Source organism: Lampetra planeri, chromosome 13 (assembly GCF_965212315.1).
Source record: "Lampetra planeri chromosome 13, kcLamPlan1.2.h2, whole genome shotgun sequence".
Lineage (NCBI taxonomy): Eukaryota > Metazoa > Chordata > Hyperoartia > Petromyzontiformes > Petromyzontidae > Lampetra > Lampetra planeri.
The window spans coordinates 2,286,202-2,305,347 of record NC_136119.1 but is presented as its reverse complement, the minus strand read 5'-3'; the positions used below and the strand labels follow the sequence as shown (position 1 = coordinate 2,305,347).

At 52.3% G+C, this 19,146-nt stretch overlaps 1 pseudogene across 1 annotated transcript in view; it reads left to right on the top strand.

Annotated features, from left to right (window-relative positions):
- The window catches only part of LOC144721904 (histone-lysine N-methyltransferase ASH1L-like), a 106,415-nt pseudogene extending 87,907 nt beyond the window's left edge, over positions 1-18,508 (top strand). Inside the window, exons 17-27 of the transcript XR_013585998.1 lie at positions 4,840-4,894; positions 6,107-6,257; positions 7,490-7,843; positions 9,854-9,940; positions 11,217-11,307; positions 11,727-11,874; positions 12,104-12,276; positions 14,073-14,239; positions 14,476-14,516; positions 14,972-15,282; positions 16,801-18,508. The product of XR_013585998.1 is annotated as a histone-lysine N-methyltransferase ASH1L-like (transcript). The remainder of the gene's footprint in view (positions 1-4,839; positions 4,895-6,106; positions 6,258-7,489; positions 7,844-9,853; positions 9,941-11,216; positions 11,308-11,726; positions 11,875-12,103; positions 12,277-14,072; positions 14,240-14,475; positions 14,517-14,971; positions 15,283-16,800) is intronic.
- The last annotated feature ends 638 nt before the right edge of the window (positions 18,509-19,146 follow it).

Here is a 19,146-nt window from a genome sequence, read left to right as displayed (position 1 = left end):
AGCGAACTCTCGCTCGGTCAAATAAAGGGCATCGATCGGCTGGGTAAACGGCAAGCGGAGTGGCGAGGCAAGGAGAATCATTCTTTTTCTTTTACCAGGTAAGGCCCACTGAGCTTATAGAGCTCTTTGTCAGAGGCGACCTGGCTATTACAAAGAAGTGGCTTATCACGTGGAAATTGTATCGCTGCCAAATGACTCTAAACACATGATGTTGATTCTAAATGTGGAGGGAAAAACCGGGAAGACCTGGAGAAAAATCCACGCGGCCACGGGGAGAGAGAGAGAGACACCGCAAACTCCAAATACACAGCAGGCGTCAGGGTCGGGATCGAAACCACGACTTCCCGTATACCAGGCGAGGTAGTTAACATCTCGCTCCCCCCCTTCCCTGCTCCCTCCGCGGGGTCGGTGGCGGCGTTCGGTCGCCCCCAACGCCGCCGGGGAACGTGAGCACCCGTGCGTTTGGTCACCGAGCGACACGGCGTTCGCCGCTCAGGGCTCTGAACTCGATCGCACGACGTTGAATTTCCATTGCGACGGGAGGCCCTCTCCATCCCGCGGGTTGGCCAAGGCTGGGAGGCACGGACGTCGGAGCGTTAAGTACGGGATAACAGTGGCTTTTGCTCCACCGCCCTCTGCTGTCAATGTAACCCTTTTGCGACCTGTTTTATATTAAGTCCTCCCGTCAACTCCTGTAGGTTTTATTACCATTTTGTTGTTGTTAAAATGGCTGTTGCTGTCAGCAGATCTGAGACGGTCAATGTTCGTCTCGCGTCGTTATTCCTCCAATTACATTTTTTGGGAAAAATCTCCAATGTTGTTCCGGATGACGGTGGCGAAAGAGCGACTGCTTCAAGCGACTCCCCTGGCAATGTGTGCATCGTTCCTTCCTGCAATGTTCAGCACAGCTCTCTCTCAGTGGGGCCTCACGGCCGAAGGGTCTTCTTATTTGAAGGAACTCCCAACGCAGGGGCCGACAAAATCGAGGGAAAGGGAAGAAAGAGTCACGCACGTGCCTGCATTCCGTAACGCTTCCTCAGCGTGTTTGTTCACGGAAGTATTTAATTAGAGGTGGTAGTAGTAGTAGTAATAATAACGGTAGCGCTCGCATCGGCCGCACGGTGAGCAGTATGACCGCACGCTGCGATGAGACAGCAGGGCTCAGCGCCTTGGCCGAAGGAGCGGGATGCCGTGCCCGGTCATTTTAGCGCTGGTCTTTTTTTTTTGTCCGCGCTTTGGGTTAACCCTCATGGATCAATTTGGCTGGATTCATCTCGAAGTGGCAGCACGACTTCATAGCAACGTTTCGTTCGTATCGGATGATCTTTACAAGAGCTATGATGACCCCAATTTACAGATGGCGAGGCAGACGGACGGACGGACAGAGAGTTATAGAGAGGCAATGAGAGGCAATGCATAAATGCTTTTAATCTTTGTTAGAAACCAAAGAAATGTCGATCAGGGCGACATAATAGCACAGGGGCGGGGAAGGTATGACCCAGCCGCGGCCAGGTTACGACACCGCGTGGGTTGTGCCTATTCATTAACGGCGCAAACCCACAATAGGCAAATAGGATTAAGTAAGTTCATTAGGCTTAGGCAGCCCTCTTTTATTGGATTCCTCTCGTGGCCAGATCATCCAGGGATTTCATCAAGTATCAAGGCCGTAATTGCCGTGGCTTTGCTGGTAAATTGTCTCTCGCGGGTGTGAGAGATTGCGTGGAAATTTGATAGAGGGATCAGCGAAGGGCTTGCGTGGGATGTTGATGCGTGTGACCGAGCCGGGGATATTAGAGCAAAGGCAAGAAGAAGAAGAAACACCACCGCAAACGGAGAATTACATTTTCTTTTATAAACGCTCTCCCACCAACGCGACCGCAAACCACCGTGCAAAGCGGCGGCACTCGTGGGATGGTGCAACGCCACGTGGGCAAACGTATTGCGAGCTGGACTCGGGTGCCCGGCTTTCGGAGGCAGCGCTTGATACTAAGCCTGTGGTAAGGTTTCCTAACCCTCGGCCCACCCTGCACCTGATGGTTTAGTATCGCGATTTGGTGTCGCGATTCGATTCAATTCAAGAGCCTCTCTGTTTTTTTGGTTTGCCACGTTGGTACCATCTCATTTGTATTATTTGTTTTGTTTTTGTCTTGGGTGGGGGGGGGGTTGTCTTTTTTCTGTCTCATCTGTTCTGTTAGACCAAGGGTAGCAGTAGCGAAGAATCCAAATCAATACACGCAACGCACGATTTCGAGCACGAATCGTTCGGCATGAGAATTTATTTTCAATCGATGAATTTAATCATCGTTACTTGCCTAGTCGATGCGGGCTCCTACCCTGGACATTGGCAGCCCAGCGTTCACCTCTTCTCCCCCAACACACACACCCGCATCACCATCACCATGCCTCCTTTCAGCTCCACCACTGTGGCACCATGCGCGCGCGCGCGTGTCAGAGTGTCTACAACAAGAGCCACGCGACAGCTGCTGCTCACCGCTTTAAATGTCAGCGACGTCACAAAGTGCTCGTGCCAGAGTAAGTGCACTTCGATTCTGTGCGGAGTACCGAAGGCTCGCTGGCACGAGGTCACAGGGACGGACCGAGCTGCCGTGGCTCAACAGACCGGAGTGACTGACAGGAGCACGACCTGCTCTCCCCGCCGTGGTGCCAGCCCGTCGCCGCGTTTTATCCGCCCAATGCCCCGCTCATTGTTTTGAGCTGAGAGTGGCGCTCCTGAGTAGCTCCGGGCACACACGCACACACGTGCTCGAGATATGCCGGTCGTGGCGGCAACACGCATTGAGCGTCCGGTACTTTTCGCGACGAGGAGCTGGCAGAACGCGTGTATTTGTGATTCCCAAAATCCACTCGGCTGTTGAGTTGGCCAGGAGATGGCAGTACAACAAGAGGGTTTGTTGAACCTGTATGTGGGGATCCTTTTCACGTTGTCCCATCGTGTGCTTCGGTTTCCTCTGGGTGCTGTGGTTTCTTCCCACATGTGAAACGTGCGTGAGCAATAAGGAATTGGCCCAACCTCCCAACGGAGAACTCTGCTGACAAAATAGTCAAGAAACGCAGTGAATGTCCTGTATGAATAAATTATATTAATGTTGTTTTCTTATTTATATAAATACACACACACAACACGGGAGGCGGGGGGGGAGGCAGTGGCACAGTGGTTAGCACACTGCAATCTGAACCGGGTGACCTGGATTTAACATGAAATCCAGTCCTGGAGCCCCGATGACTGAAACAGCATTGGAAGGCCTTCATCCAGCAGCGGATTGACAAGTGAATTGTATTATCATTAATACCGTTATTATTATAATTCACCCACACAGGGAGGCAGACAGACGGACAGACGTGCACGCGTTACACTGTATGGAGATAAATACTTTAAATAAATAACCAAAAAGGAATCCCGAATTCTGGCGGCCCGGTGCCTCCCTGCCAGGACCATTATCCGCTGACAGCGAGTAATGAAAAGGTTGCCATGGTAGCGCTTTAGAATAAGGGACGTGGGAAGAGAAACGCAACCCTGTTTTTTGGCTGCAACCTCGTCTCACAGACGATGTCGCTCCCTCGCTCTCCTCTCCCCCCCCCCGCCATGCTACCGCCAAACTCGCTCCCCGTTTTTTTCGATTCCCCCCCCTGTATTCCCTCCCCTTCTTTCCAGGCCCCATGAAAGGCCTTGGCAAGGGACCGAGACGTATTTGCCGAGCGGCTTTGCCCCTAATGGAAATGTCAAATGGGAAGCAGATGAGGGGTGGGTGGGGGGGGTCTGTGGCGGGCCGCACGGGGTGCGTGCGTGTGCAGCATTGATCGCGAGTTGCGCTAAACAGCATCGGTTCGCGCATTGTTTCGGCTGCGGTTGCTGGCCGAGAGAGAGAGAGACAAAAAAATAAAAAGTGGGTCGGGGATGCAGGGTGGTGGTGGTTAGGTGGGGAGTGGTGGTGTAGCGGTTAGCGCGCCGCGCTACGAACCCGACAACCCGGGTTCGAATTCCCGTTCACGGCCAACACCAGCGATGATTATCTGAACCGGTCATGGGCCTCCCCTAGGTCCATTCAGCCTCAAACGAGTACCTGGTGCAGTGTGTAAATGTCGCCACTGCGGAGGCAAAGGCGGCCGTGCGTGGTGCTGGCCACCCACCCCCTCGTGTGTCGTGTCGGCCTTCATAGTTGCTCACGAACAGCACTTGCCCCAACAGTCTGTTAAGGCTACACGGAGGGTGGTGATTAACCCCCCCTCAACCACCCTCCAAAAAAACCCACCACCGCGACAAGAGACAGAAAAGAACAAAAATGGAGAAATGTGACGGAGAGTCGTGACAGACCGCCCAGATGTCTGGCGGCCTCGCGCTTTGCAACTCCGCTTTCGCAGCCGTCTGCCGGCCTCCTTGACCCCTCGTCAGCGTCAGGGGTTTCTGCGCAGCATCGCTCTACGCTCCCTCATCACCGCGGCCCCTCTAGAATGGACTCGGTGTCGTTGATTTGCCGCATTGGCGCAGAGTTTACATTTTGGCACTTTGGTATATCCCATGACGTGAAGAGGTCGCCAATGCAGGGTGTGATTTGACGAATTGTTGAGATTTGTGGTTGTGATTTCATGTATTAATAAAAAAAAAACACAAAAAATTTATCTTCCTGTAAATTGAGCAGCCTCTTGTGGCTGGCAGGGTCACGTGAACCCATTATGTACAACGTACACAAATGAAAAAACTTTGTTCCTTACACACGCGAGCGATGCGCGCACCGCGAGCGTACTGTCGGCAGCATTCGGTGTGTTGTACGGTGGAGGTATGCTATGTGGTATTGATCTTGCCGCCTTTACCGTTTACAGATGCTGAGGGTCGAACACAAGCCTCCCGCGTGTTCACAATCCCGCCCAGACAAGAGTAAGGCAACCCATCTTACGCCACTCTCCATTACAATATAACTCGATAATGTTGCTAAGTGGGATGTGGCTTCTCTCACTGCTGTCCCTCCATCGACTGGAATTCACTTCCCCCAGCCGTCCATGCTGTTGACTCCCATCGCTGCGGACGATTGCCTCTTTTTCTCCGTAAAATAAATATGCCCACCGTCTGGAGATGTCGCATTCGTACGCTAATATCCACGTGGACTTCCACGCCAATGAGCGGCCCCTCTCGTTCAGCAGTCGGCCCTTTCAGCAGCATGCCTGCCTCCGGTATTCTGCTTCCAAGCAGAGCCGGGCGTAGTGGTGCACGGCTGGGACCCAGCACTTTGGAGGACAGGATTTCTCAATCACGCCGATTCGTGAGACTCCCGAAACCCCATGTGTTTCCGAGGCGGCTATGAGGTGGCGGAGTTTTATTAGAATCGGAATCTGAATATATTTCCTGGAGAAATCCGATGAGGGGCGGATCAGAAAGTTAAAACAACAAACACTACAAAACTTGATAGGAGTGCTTATTATGCCTCTGCTTTCTCCCGGAAGCACACTTAACAATGGAACTTAACAATGTTACACACTTAACAATTGAATTGGCCCAAACATCTCAATGCAATACCTTCCTGATGAATATGGACAGCAGGGGGTGTAGTATCCATAATACAGGTTTTTTTGGGTTAGATCGGGTAAATATATCAATATCCTGTTAAACCTGCCACCACCCGACACAGCTAATTAGTAAGGTTTGTCACGTAAAGAGAACATGCCAATTCGTGACTAGTACAGCACACCGGTGTGTTGGAGAGCCAAGCCACATCATTTACAATCTGAGTACGACTTGCACCAGTAATTACAACTAGCTTCATCAGCCATATTTGTGGAAAAGTCCTCCTGTTTCATTCCTTAAATAGAGGGGTAGATGTCATGACAACGCTTGTGTGCTCTTATTGCCAATTCGTTAGAACGAATTGGCATGTTCTGTTTGCGTGACAAACCATACTAATTGGCTGTGTCGGATGGTGGCGGGTTTAACAAGACCTTGATATATTTACCCGATCTAACCCAAAAAACCCATATTATGGATGATATTGGTCACGAAACCCTACGTGTTAAACTGGTGTAGTATTATTTGGTTTGCAATTTCTTGTACAAAACGGAGAGAATGACACGCGGCGTCTCGCTCGCGCTGCCGCAGGGCCCAGAACCTCCGGCGCTCCGAGTGCGGCGGTTCGGCACCGGTGGACGCGCTGGAGCTGACGGCCGTGGAACGGAAGGTGAAGGCCGGCCGCTACCGTAGCGTGGACGACTTCGACTCGGACATCTCGCTCGTCTTCAGGACCGCCGAGGTAGAGGCCTCGGCCGTTGCCGTCGTCCTTCGGGGGTGGAGCGGGGAACCGGAGGGCTGAGGCCACCGACTCGCTGCACTGGAGAACCCGGTTTAAAACCCGAGCGGCCGATACCTGAATTCCGATCGCAGGCTATCAGCGGTTACCGGCAGATCGCTCTGACCTCTGAGCCACCCAGCCACCTCTGGCTTTCACCTCGCCTTGAACGTTGTCTGAAAGAGAGGTAGAGATCGATGGGTTGACTCGCACGGGATCGATTCCCACTTGATTAGTTAGCACCCGCGTCGATCCATATCCATGTCATTATCTCTCAGCGCCAGGTGCCGACCGTGGAGAAACAAATCGAAACGACACAGGCACCCCGCCCAGCACCCAGGCCACCCCAAGAATTGCCATCATGGACCCTGACACATGACCTCGCCTTTTTTTCCCCTTTCCAATTAGTCGTTTTTGTTTGTTTTCTCCCCAATTGTACTACATTTGAGCTATTGGCATCGTCATGAGACTACGAAAACCATTTGGAACTCTCACCAAGCAGTGAATCACCCTGTGCTCGAGCACGGCCCACAGAAGGAGATATCACAAAACCACCTGGGATATCTCCCGTGTGATGTCTCCGCTTCAAGTGCCCATTTCTATCTACATGCGAGGAAATGCGCTCTCCCACACGCACTGCTACAGATGAATGGATTTTTGATCGCCAAATGAAGGGGAACGCCGTATTTAACATTCACGTGCTTCATGCGCAGTCGTTGGAACCCAAGCCATACCTGGGAACCCAGTCGTAATCACGGGCAGCTTTAAACTCCGATTCAAACCCAGGATGTGAGCTCACTGACTCAGGTTCGATGACCCCTGCGCCACCCGGTCACCTCTCCTGACCTTCAGCCTTAACTTTTTCTCCCCAAAGACAAAGATCCCCCGTATAGCCTGTAACAGACTGTTTGGGCAAGTGCTGTTGGCGAGCACCTATGAGGGGGTGGGTGGCCAACACAGCGTGTAGCGCCTTTATCTCCCCAGTGGCGATGTTGACACACCTTACCAGATACTTATTTGAGGCTGAGTCGAACTAGGGGAGGCCCAGGACCGGTTCAGATAATCGTGACTGATGTTGGCCCTTAGCAGGAATTGAACTCGGGTCGCCGAGTAGCACTAACCGCTATGCTACCGCTCCTCCACTTTTCTCCCCACACCCGCTGCCACTACCACTACCACCGCCACCGTCACCGCAGAGATGGCACGGGCGGCGGTCCCCGCTGGGCCGGGAGCTGTGCCGCCTGCGTAAGGCGTACCAGCGGGCGCGCGACTCGGTGGCACCGCCTTGCCTGTCTGCCGGAGACGCCGAGGAGGAGGAGGAGGATCAGGAGCCGCCGCCGCCGCCGCCGCCGCGAGCGGACGGCAGGAGGACGCGCGCCGATGCCCGCGCGCCCGACGTGACGTCGACGGCCGGGCCCGGGGCGGCCGAGTCGCCAGGACGTGAGCAACAGGACGAGCGCGGGGCCGACGACAGGGACGACGACATCATCCGCTGCATCTGCGGCCTTCTGCGTGACGAGGGCCTCATGATCCAGTGTGACAAGTGCCAGGTGCGTCACACCCCCAGCCCCCCCCCCCGTACCCCCACGAACCCAAACTGCACGGGTGCTGGCGCACGCGAGTGGGCCCCGGTCGTGAACACGGTTCGAACACGGTCACAATCGGCCGTGTCAGTCGCCCCGCCTTGCCTTTCCCCGCACGTTGTGCGCTACCGTCCGTGCAACTGTGAAGCACTCGGGTCGTACCGCTCATTGTTCGGCAAAGATGTTAGATGTTTTGTTCGTCGTGGAGCGGCACGGCCAAAAAACACGTGGGGAGAGCCACACAGCGGCGCAACCGCGACAAACCTATGCGGGATCCGTCAATGTCAGCGTGATGGGAAACAGAGGGTTGCATTTTTCGTAAATTTGCGTACGGCACTTTGTCTCTTCTTCCTTCACGTCCCGTAAGGCTAAACTCTGGAACTCATCACCCCACTGCTCTCTCATCAATTCTAATTACAACGTGCAATCTTCTTGGTCTGCTCTCAGTCGCCTGCCACTTTGTGAGTTGTGCCGCCAATAGTGAGTAAATGAACAACTGACGCGGTCCTTGCATCTCAATAACGTGGAGAGCACTTTCGAAAGTACTGTACAACGTTAACTGGAATATCGCTGTTAAAGAAAAGCACATTGTGTGTCGTACAAACCATCGCTGCTGTCCGCCACATTCACCACCCAGAGGCCTCCACACGATGGCTCATTCGCTGGCCGAGCACCAAATATATAAGCTATTTAAACTAAACTAGAAACTATAAAACTATTTAAACTATAAATCGTTTTGTTATTTTACCAGGTAAGGCTGACTGAGCTATATAGCCCTTTTTCAGAAGCGACCTGGCCACAAATGATAGTTCAACGAAGTCGCTTATCATGTGCAAATTTACAGCAGCCAAATACTCTAAACACATGTTGATTCTAAATGTGGAGGGGAAAAACCGGAGGACCCGGAGATATATCCACACGACCATGGGGATAACATGCAAACTCCGAATATACAGGTGTCAGGGTCGGGAACCCACGACCTCCTGTATACCAGGCAAGGTAGTTAACATCTCGCCACCGTGGCGCCCCTATTGCTAGACCGGCCAGCACACGTGCACGTGTACGCACGTATTAAGATTTCTCTCCACCCTTACAAGGTCTTATTTGTAACAGAACTTTTTTTCACGTTTCCCAATTATATTGCAATTCTACATTCGGTATCACAATAGGAAATGAGAAATATTTATTTGGAACTCTCACTTCAAGCAAGCAGTGAATCACCCTGTGTCAGAGAATGGCCTTGGAAAATTATGTCACAGAATGACCTCCGAGGTCACACATCAATAGGCCTCATTATCCACACTCGTGGCATTCCATATTTTTTGTGCCCTGAAAAGATTGTTCATCGCATGGCAGTGAATTTTTTTTTTATTCTCAGAGCTGGAATAAGCCAAATTAAGTGATACACCATTTTTGTTGTTGCTATAATTGGTGACAGGTATGAGACCACAGACGCTTCAGAGCCGTGTTTAACCACGGGTGGCTGATAGCCAGACTCGAATGCAGGAACTCGGTGGAGCCACGCGACCTCCTATACATTTCCTATCTTTCATTTTATTAATTAAAGAATTCATTCAGTTACATTTCCGACGAATCTTACATTCCAACAGTCAACATACTGCCCGACGTTACAGGTCGTGCCCGTCCTTGTTAACCGAGCTCATTGTTGGGGATTTTTTTTCAAGGGTTGGCTCAACGCTTCTTTTAATAAACACCCGAGGGGTAAGGAAGAAGAAGAATCTAGGAGCTGCGCCACGCGTTGACCTCGGGGAAATGTCCCACGGTTACCGAGGTGTACGCCCTGGTCACACTTGGCACAGAGGGGGTCTCGGACGTGAGGGTGGTGGGGGGTGGGAATTGAACGAGTTATTTAAAGTCTTCCTCCTTTCCTTTCAGCATGTATCCCTCTATTTTTTGTTCGTTGTTGTTATTGTTGTTCGGTAAAAATGTAACCGCGCGTGTCGTCTGTGGCGGCAGGTGTGGCAGCACTGCGACTGCATGCAGATCACGGCCGACGTCGAACGTTACCTGTGCGAGGAGTGCAACCCGCGCGCCGTCGAGAGGGTGAGTTCCCTGCCGTCGCCCTGCCCGTCACGTTGCCTCCGGTACGGTTGGCTACGTGTCGGCGAGAAATAAATTCTGTGTACGTACACACACGTACGTTAACGCATACACTACCGCTGCCTTGGGCTGGGCTCTATCTCGCCGTGCGCACGTGTTCAGCTCTAGGAATCGCGTGTTGCTGTGTTTACCTCCTTATTATCGTCCAAAGCCGTCGAACATTTTTGCCAGGCCCCCAAGTCCTATTTTTTTAAATTAAATGTTTAACTTTACTGAATTGTCGTTTCAGCATCCGCACCCAACTTTTCCGTTGCATTTCGGATATTGGGGGGGGTCGCATTTCTGCCCAAGAGCAGAGGCAGCGCCTTCGGCCATCGGCGGCTGCGACTAGGACTAGGAAAGGATGTTTTGTTAACGGCTTTAACATAAAATATTAAAAACGAGGGAGCAATTCATTTTGTTTCCGAGCATTTCACGGCAACATGTGGTGACCCATAACCTATGGATAATGCATAACATGCTACGCAATGCAGATGACGGACCCACGGGGGCAGGAGTGTTGGGTAACACGGCAAACGTGGGGTTAACTGACTCCGTGACGAGGAGGGGGCGGGGGGCCGTCAGTCGGGTGGATGGGGTGGGGGTGGTGTAGCAGGGACTTAGGGGAAATGTAACGGCCGTTGTGTGGAGGAGCTGTAGCCAAGGGGATAGGACACCAAGGCAGCTTAGTTTAACACACCATGGACGTAAGTTTGAATCCTGGCCTCGGATTACGGAAAATTGTTATCTTATATTTTTTAACCCATCCCCTCGGCTGCAGCATCTCTCCACTCAATGGTACTGTTTTTCATTTAAATCATCTACGGCACATTACATTTTACTTGACTAAACATTACTAATATAGTACATGTATTTTACTCTTAAATTGAAGTCAATTGGCTTCTGCCCCCTCTCCACCAGCATTTTTATGTGGAGCAAAAGCTCTCGGGGTGGCTCCCCCCTCCCAGTCTGCCATGTGGGGGATGGAGGATGGGGGGGCAACTGCCTCCCTGCGCCCGCTGCCGCCTCGCCGCCTATGCTGTCGCATGCGGGGAAGCCGTGGCCCTTTTGCGTGGGTAGCTGGGACGGAGGTGGAGTAGCGAACGCGCCGGGCGATGTGGGAGGAAAGTGTTGGTGGAGCAGCTGCGTTGATCCTCGCTGTTGTATTTATGTACATGTGCTGAACTTCTTTACCACCGTACGTAGCCAACTGTGCTCATCGGAGGTGCGGTTGTTACAGGAGGTGCTCATGATGCCGCAGCCAGAATTGGCGCAGCCCGGCTGCACGTACTACATCTGCCTGCTGCGTGACGGCCTGCTCCTGAAGCAGGGTGAGTGCACTGCGTTTGCTCGTGCATCGTCGGTCATGATCTATCCGCTGCTGGATGAAGGCCTCCCCAAGCCGCCACACGATGCTACAATTCATCTGGCTCATGCAGTTGTACTGATTGCATCGCCTCATCTCTGCACCCTCCTGGTAAAATGGAGGTTGGAAGCCAGCTGATGTGTTCCTCGACAAATAGAGTGCGTTTAGGAATTGTTTGTGACTTGTCCCATTTTCCAATGTTTTTCCTCGACTCCTCCTGCACCTACCCATGACCTCTGCGTTCCCCACGCAAATGTCTTGCCCCTTGAGATAATCCCTCTTCTCCCTCTATGCCCCACATGCCGCCCCCCCCCCTCACCCGTGCTCACATCCTCCTCCCCATGCCCCCTCCTCCATTCCCCCCCCCCACCCTGGCACCACCAGGTGACTGCGTGTACCTCATGCCGGAGCTGCCGCAGCGGAGGGGCGCAAGGGGGCAGCCGCTCCGCCAGGCCTACCACCTCCGCACGGCCGCCACGGGGCCCACCCAGCTCGACATCTTCCGCATCGAGAAGCTATGGAAGAACGACAAGTGAGTCGGGGGGGACTCCTGGCAAGGGCGGTGGGGGAGGTGGGAGGCGGTGGGGCGATGCAGGAGGAGGACAGCGTGAAGGATCGCAGGCGTGGGTGTGGCGCGGGTTGCCCAGGACGCGCGCACGAGAGAACGACGCTGAACAGGGCGGCATCCCTTACGCTCTCTCTTCCCAACCCCTCCCCCACCTCCCACCTTCTTGCCCGGCTTCCTCGCGAACATTTCGCAGGGGCGAGCGTTTTGCCTTCGGACACCACTACCTGCGGCCGCAGCAGACGCACCACGCGCCCTCGCGCCGCTTCTACCGCAACGAGCTCTTCCGCGTGCCCATGTACGAGGTGGTGCCCCTGCGTGCCGTCGTGGAGCTCTGCTGGGTCATGGACCTCTACACGTACTGCAAGGGTGAGCAGCGCAGTGACGCACACACATACGCACGCACGCACGTACAAGGCAGCGCGTCGGACGTTGCTTTTTACGTGGCGCTGTTGACGCGATTCATCCGAACGCGCTTTACAATGAAGACGCTTGACGCTAGTGAACAATAATGGCCAAGTAAATTATTATCCGGCCGAAGGATAATCAAACAAATCCGTTTGATTATATTCAAGTTAAAATATTCGACTGTGGCAGCTGCATTCTCAACGTGACTTGGCACAGAGTTCCAAAGGTAGGGAGCAGAACAACTCAAGGCCCTTGCTCCTCTTCACCTCAAACGACGCCTCAGAACAGCCAAAAGTTCAATGTTCGCCCATCTCCGTGCCTGCGGTCCATTGGTAATGGAGGCATTCTGGCTGGTGGGTGGATCGTGTAAAGAGATCTGCGGAACCTCCCGAAACTTGCTGGGCCGCGAGGTGACCCAAGAGCTGACAGTACCGAGGATCAAGATCGATATGTCATCAGTACCTGGGGAAAATGCTCAAAATGGCATTTCTTATTAGACGCCTCTGTTGTGAGCTCCAAAGTTGACTGGCACGGCAGCGCAGTGCAGTCACTTATCAAAAGGCCAGAGGTGGAAACCCGCGCAGAGAACTGGAGCAGTTGTTGTTTTGTTCGATCCACGGCGTACATGACAAGAAATGAGATGTGAAAAAAAACACTGATATATGCCCCGGGAAGTTTGCCAACCAAAGAAATTACTTTTCCTTTGTCCTCTGTGGCAAAAACAGCGTGAGCGTTCTCTCCCGCTCGCGCGCGCACACAGAGCGCAAATACGATGATAATTGTGAATCTCCAACTTCAGGACAACGTGAAAACATTTAGGCATGGCTGACGCTACCCACCGCCGCCCCCCCCCCCTCTCACTGCCTCCCGACTCGTTGTGCCCATGCTCGCTGTCGCCAACTAAACGCTTCCCTGCTGCAGCACTGCCGCATGATCAGTGCTGCAGAAATATAATAAGAATAATAATCAAATAATTATCTTATTTATCCAGGAGAACAAGACTGAGTCGTATGACTCTTTTTTTTCAGGAGGATCCTGCATCGGGCTATTATTTTAAAATGTTTCCAGACAATTATTGATGAGTTGTGTTTATTATACGAGTGGGAGGAGCACCCGGAGAAAACCCGTGCATGCGAGGCAGCACTCTATCCATGTACAGATGGAAACAGATGGCGATTAGTCCACTTGCACCACTGCCTTCTCCTGGAGAGACAGGGTACATAGCCCACGAGAAGGGAGTTTCACACGATCCGTACGATGATCACCAACCCTCGCTGCTGCCTCCACCAGTGCTGGCTTAGAGGCAGTCACAGCAGCAGCGCAGCCGCCACCACTACCCAACTGCAGGGAAGGCACGGCTGTAACCTCGCTGTTCTGTGTCGACTGCACACGCTTGCCGGGGTCACGTATGCATCCGTCTACTAATATGTTTCGTGCGGGCGTGGGATGAATGATGTGTGTGTGCATGTGTGTGCGTGCGTGTCCGTGCAAACATGCCTTAAAAGGGCATGCGTGCGTGCGTGTTTTAGAGCATGTGTGCGTGTATTCGAGCGTGCGTGTGCGTGCGAGCGTGTGAGAGTTTGCGCTGAAGCGTGAGTGCGTGCGTGCATGCATACAGGAGAATGTGTGCGTGCATACATGCATTGTGCCCGTGTGCGTGCATGCACGCGTGCATTAACTCATGCGTGCCCGTGTCCCTGTGTGCGTGCGTGTGCATGTGCGTGCTTGTGTGCATCCCGCGGAAATCGCATGTACAGGGAGGCCGAAAGGCGCCGAGGAGCAGGACGTGTACATCTGCGACTACCGCCTGGACAAGTCGGCGCATCTCTTCTACAAGATCCACCGCAACCGCTATGCCACATGCACCAAGCCCTACGCCTTTGATCACTTCGCCAAGAGGCTGACGCCCAAGCGCGACTTCTCGGTACGGCCGGAGCGCAGCGCGAGCGGATTTAACGCGACGGTGGTGGCCAAACCGCCGGACGGCTCGACTCAAAAAAAAGAAAGGGGGTGGAGGTGGCGGTGGGGGGTTGTCGGGGTGTGGGGACGATCGCCGGATTTTGTTCGCTGAGCTCTGTCGCTTGCGTGTCACGGTGAATGTGCGCGGACGGTTTGGAAATGTAGTGATGACACCCGTCTTCTCTGTCTGTTCTAACACAGCCTCATTACATTCCAGAAAACTACAAGAGGAATGGGGGAAGGTGAGATAATGCCAATTATATTTCTTGCGCTCACAGATTTGCTACTTTAACACGATTAACCAAGAATGAGCGTCGAATGTGCTGACACTTTTGACAACGCGCATGAATAAAAACACTCGTGCAGTGCATTTACGATTTTCGTAGGCATTGCAGATGAATGTAAAAGTGCTTTACAGCTGTCACATGTTTATTGCTACAGGCATTAATTAGCAACAGCAATCAAAAGACACATTTTCAAATTGAGTTTACCTCCATGTGTCATGTACCACTGAGCCACCACCACACTGAGATCCTGGGTTCGAATGTTGATCGCAGCTATCTCCAATGAAACCAAGCGTGGGCGAGCTGATTGTCTCAGCCTGGTCGCCACCTATTTGCACAAATCCCCTCCCCCCCCTACCGATTACATTGCATTTGTGACACTTTTATTTCTTCCTCCCCCCACCCCCACAAAGATCTTCCTGGAAGAGCGGCAAACTCAAGCTCAAGGCCAAGCAGGATGTGAGCGCGAAGAGCAAAGGCCTCCCGGCCAAGGCGCGGCCGCCCTCTGTCCCCGAGAGCCCAGCGAGCGACGGCGCCGCTGTAACGCCGCCGCTGCCGCTGCCGCCACGTGCCCCACCAGCGCGTGCGGCGGAACGTAGGGAGGAGAGCACAGCGACCCGAACGCCCGGTGTGCAGCCACCGGACGACGACAAGCGAAGGGAGCAGAGGCAAAGGCTGGACGGAGTTCTCCTGCACCTCCTGGCCAAGCTGCCGGGGAAAACGGGTAAATTGCTGGCGACCGTTTGGCCGTCGTCGATAATGACTCGCGGATTTTCACGAGCCCACCGGGGGAACGCCGGATAGCGGGGGGGTGGGGGGTGGTACTGTGCGTGTGTACATGCGTATGGGGAGGGGTAGTGTAGCGGTTCGCGTGCTGCGCCGCGAACCCGGCGACCCGAGTTCAATTCCCGCTCGCGAATAACAAAAGTGACGATTATCTGAACCAGCCCTGGGTCTCCCCTAGGTCGACTGAGCCTCAAATGAGTACCTGGTGCGGTGTGTAAACATCGCCACTGGGGAGGCAAAGGTGGCCGGGCGTGGTGCTGGCCACCCACACCTCGTGCACCGTGATGGCCTTCATAGGTGCTCGCTAACAGCACTTCCCCCAACAGTCGGTTAAGGCTATACGGGGGATCTTTGTCTTTGTTTTTACATGCGTGTACATGCGTGTACATGCCTGTGCGTGCGCATGTGTGTGCGTGTCTGTAAAGATGGCTGCCTATAGCGATTACATAATGACTATATTTCATCGGGTTTCCAATCCACATTTGGCACGGGGAATTTTGTGGCGAGGGCCATGGAAAAAACACGTTTTTACGATTGTGAATATTGTATTTATTGATTGGCAGCCATGAACGTATAAATTAGTTGCATTAAGTTAGTCGGGCTCTATTTTGCCCAGTTAGGAGTCCACAGAGACAAAAACTCTGCCAGGGAAACCGAGGGTCATTGCATGGATCCCGAAGAAGGCAGGAGTTTTGAAATGTGTTACAAAACCAAAATAACAAAAAATCAGCACAGATATTAATCATGCAAATTCTAAATTCTTCCTCATATACAAAAATCATTTGACGTATTAAATAATTGTTACACCACCTCAACCTATTATCCTGTCTGGAGCCAGGATAATCGGTTGAATTTCAACTTTGTGGGAAATCGACAAGTGTTTGTCTTGTTCGTTAACTTGCCCCTTGCCATGACAATTGAGAATGTGCAGCTCCCATCGCTATCCTGGGGGGGGCCGTCGTTTACGAACAGCGCCACCACCATCACATCAAAGTCTGCAATTGCACTTTCACATTTGGCCTCCTTATGATTCATAATTAGTTACTTTTGGGTCAAATCGTGTCAGTGCAATGACATTTTTCAGCTTTACCCTACCCGTCACCCTACAGTGCCACTCAAATCAAGTTGCCACGTGGTGGGCAAATGTGCCAACTGATTTTGCTTTGACAAGCGAGCAAAGTTGTTTATGATTTTGTCCGACGTTTTGCTGGAGATTACAACCAGCATCATCAGGCGTAAACGGAGGCTCGGCTGTACACCGGAGGGTAAATCCGAAAATTGGCATTGTACATTACACTGGATCTACGCCAAAAGTAACCAATTACGGAGTGTAAAATTTATCGTGAAAGCCTACGAGTAAAATTCACCCAGGCGGTATTATTATTGTTAACTACCACTGTATTGTTTGAAGCACAAATTCCTGACGAACAATAATGTCCTTTCGTGTCTGATGCAGCTGTGGATGTGTCCTACCTGCTGGAAGAGGGCGCGGGGAAGAGGCTCCGAAGGCACGCCCAGGCCACCACCGGGCTATTTGCACTAAAGTGACATTTTTTTTGTAGAGGCCCCCCCCACCCTAGCAGTTAGTGGGGGGGGGGGTGGGAGTTCGGGGGGGGTCAGACGGCCAAGACAGTGCCTTGTCACGGACGAGGCATGCCACGCCGAAAACATTGCCACCAACAACGCGCTCAGAACCAGCGGAACAAAGAGGAGGACGAAGCAGGAGAAAAATGCAAAGCGGCTTCCGGTGGTCTTTCGCGATGGAGGGATGGGCCCAGCTGTGGACATCCTCACGCGTGGCTCTCACGGACAGGGACGTCCCACCTCGGTCGCAGTTGGCGGCTCTCACCCTTTGGTTCGAGCAGAAAGGCCGAAGGCCCTCGGAGTGTTCAGGGACGCGCGCGCTGGCCTGCGCCCGTAGCACACTGTTGGGTCAAAGTTCGTGCGTGGTGCGTTCACAAAACATGCCTTGGTTCGCACGCCCCGTCCAGCGTTGGTGAACGGAACTCGCCCAAAGGCACCCGCCACGCGCGCTACGGTTCGATGTGCGGGCGCTTCGAGATGCCTGCAGGAAATGGTGAAGGTCATCCCAGCTTGACGATGTGTCGTCGTGGAGCGGTCTGGGTTTGCGCAGATCTCCTAGAAGGTCGCTTTCAACAAAAAAACTTTACACCTTTTCTCGTGACGAGTGAAAAAGATGCGAACGAAGAGATGCGGTCCGGAGGAGGAATGTCGCTCCGCGATGTGCACGGAGAGAGAAGTGTTATTATCGTCGCCATCGTCGTCGTCGTCATCGCCGGCACTGCCGATCGAGAGCGTGTCATGTCACGTGTTTCCGTCCGTGCGTGTGTGCGCCCACCCCCGACCCCCCGTCTCCGCACCAGTGGCGGCGACGTCGTGTTTCCTTAGCAGTATTCGCAGCAGTACAGTATTTATTGTATTCGGAGTTCGCGCGCCAGGCGAAACTAACGATGAACTTGGGGGGGAAGAGCGCAGACGCAGCCGGCTTCTAGAGCCGCGCGCTCTCGTTCGAAATTCGCTTCGAGGCTCGCGGCCTCTCGCCAGCTCAGTCGCAGGCGACGGAACGGCCGCCTCTCGGCACCCCCCCCCCTGCCCCCCACCCCTGCCCCCCACCGATGATGTTTTTGCATGGTTGTACATAGGTAGTGGGACCGCACGTAGGCAGTGGGTCTCTTTTCATCCCACTTTGCGGTTTTGTACCAGAACTAAAAAAAGGCTTCTTTTACATCGTATTTTATTATCGAAGAAGAGATTGTTTTCTTGTCTATTTTCCTATCTTGAAGCAAAACTGTTTACTGTACAGCTGTGTGTAGAGTATCAGATACTCACTAATTGTGTTTTCTTTGCTTTTTATTTTTTGACGTTTCATTTTGTGCCTTTTTCTTTTGTAATTAGTCTCGTCTGGGCGACAGTGTCAAACACTAGCCGGTCCTGTTTGGAAAAAAAAACTAAAATAAAAGTTATATTTTTTGTTGCAGAGCAAATAAATGTTAGACAATCACTCCTGGAGTGTAGCATTGTCTTGTCCAGCAAACGCATAAAATAATTAAAGGAAGGCAATTTTATATTTAGGGTTAGAGTAAAAAAAACATTAGCAATATTACAAAATGTTCATCGCCAATAATAAAAACAAATAAAATGTACCGTGTGTGATTGCAGTTTGTTTGTCATCGTAAGTGTTGAATGTTAGGGAGTCGCGATGGTTTATTTAGGCGTCTGAATATTAGAAGGGAAATGCCAGCCTGTGTTGGCCGCAAGGTGGCTCGGAGATGGTAGTGTTTAGTGTTACTCCCCTTGTATGCGTGGCTTTTCCCCAGATGCTCACGTTTTCTGCCACATGACAGACAAGCATTAATGATATTAAAGAGAGTCCTTGAGACTCCGTGAGGCTTTTCTGGATAATTAAGTTTGGTGTCTTTACTTGACATAAAATAATCTCAGGTCTCAGCCATAATATACTGATATTATTAACACTGCCTCCTAACAGGGCACATTTATTTTTAAGATAATGGCCACTGCCCGAAACGTTTGTGTCTATAATTTTTCGTTATAAATCAGTATCAAATTCAAGCATGGTGGAGTGTATATATTTTAACTTGTGCACCGCTGACAGCCACCATAATCCGTTTGCTAACAAGGTTCGTCTTGGTCACAATTATCCATATCTTTACTCATACTCTTTGGTTCTTTCGGTAAAGTCACGTAGTTAAAAATAAAATAAAACAAATCACGACGTTTCGATCGCAACACAAGCGGTCGTCATCAGGCTCACGAAAGCTTC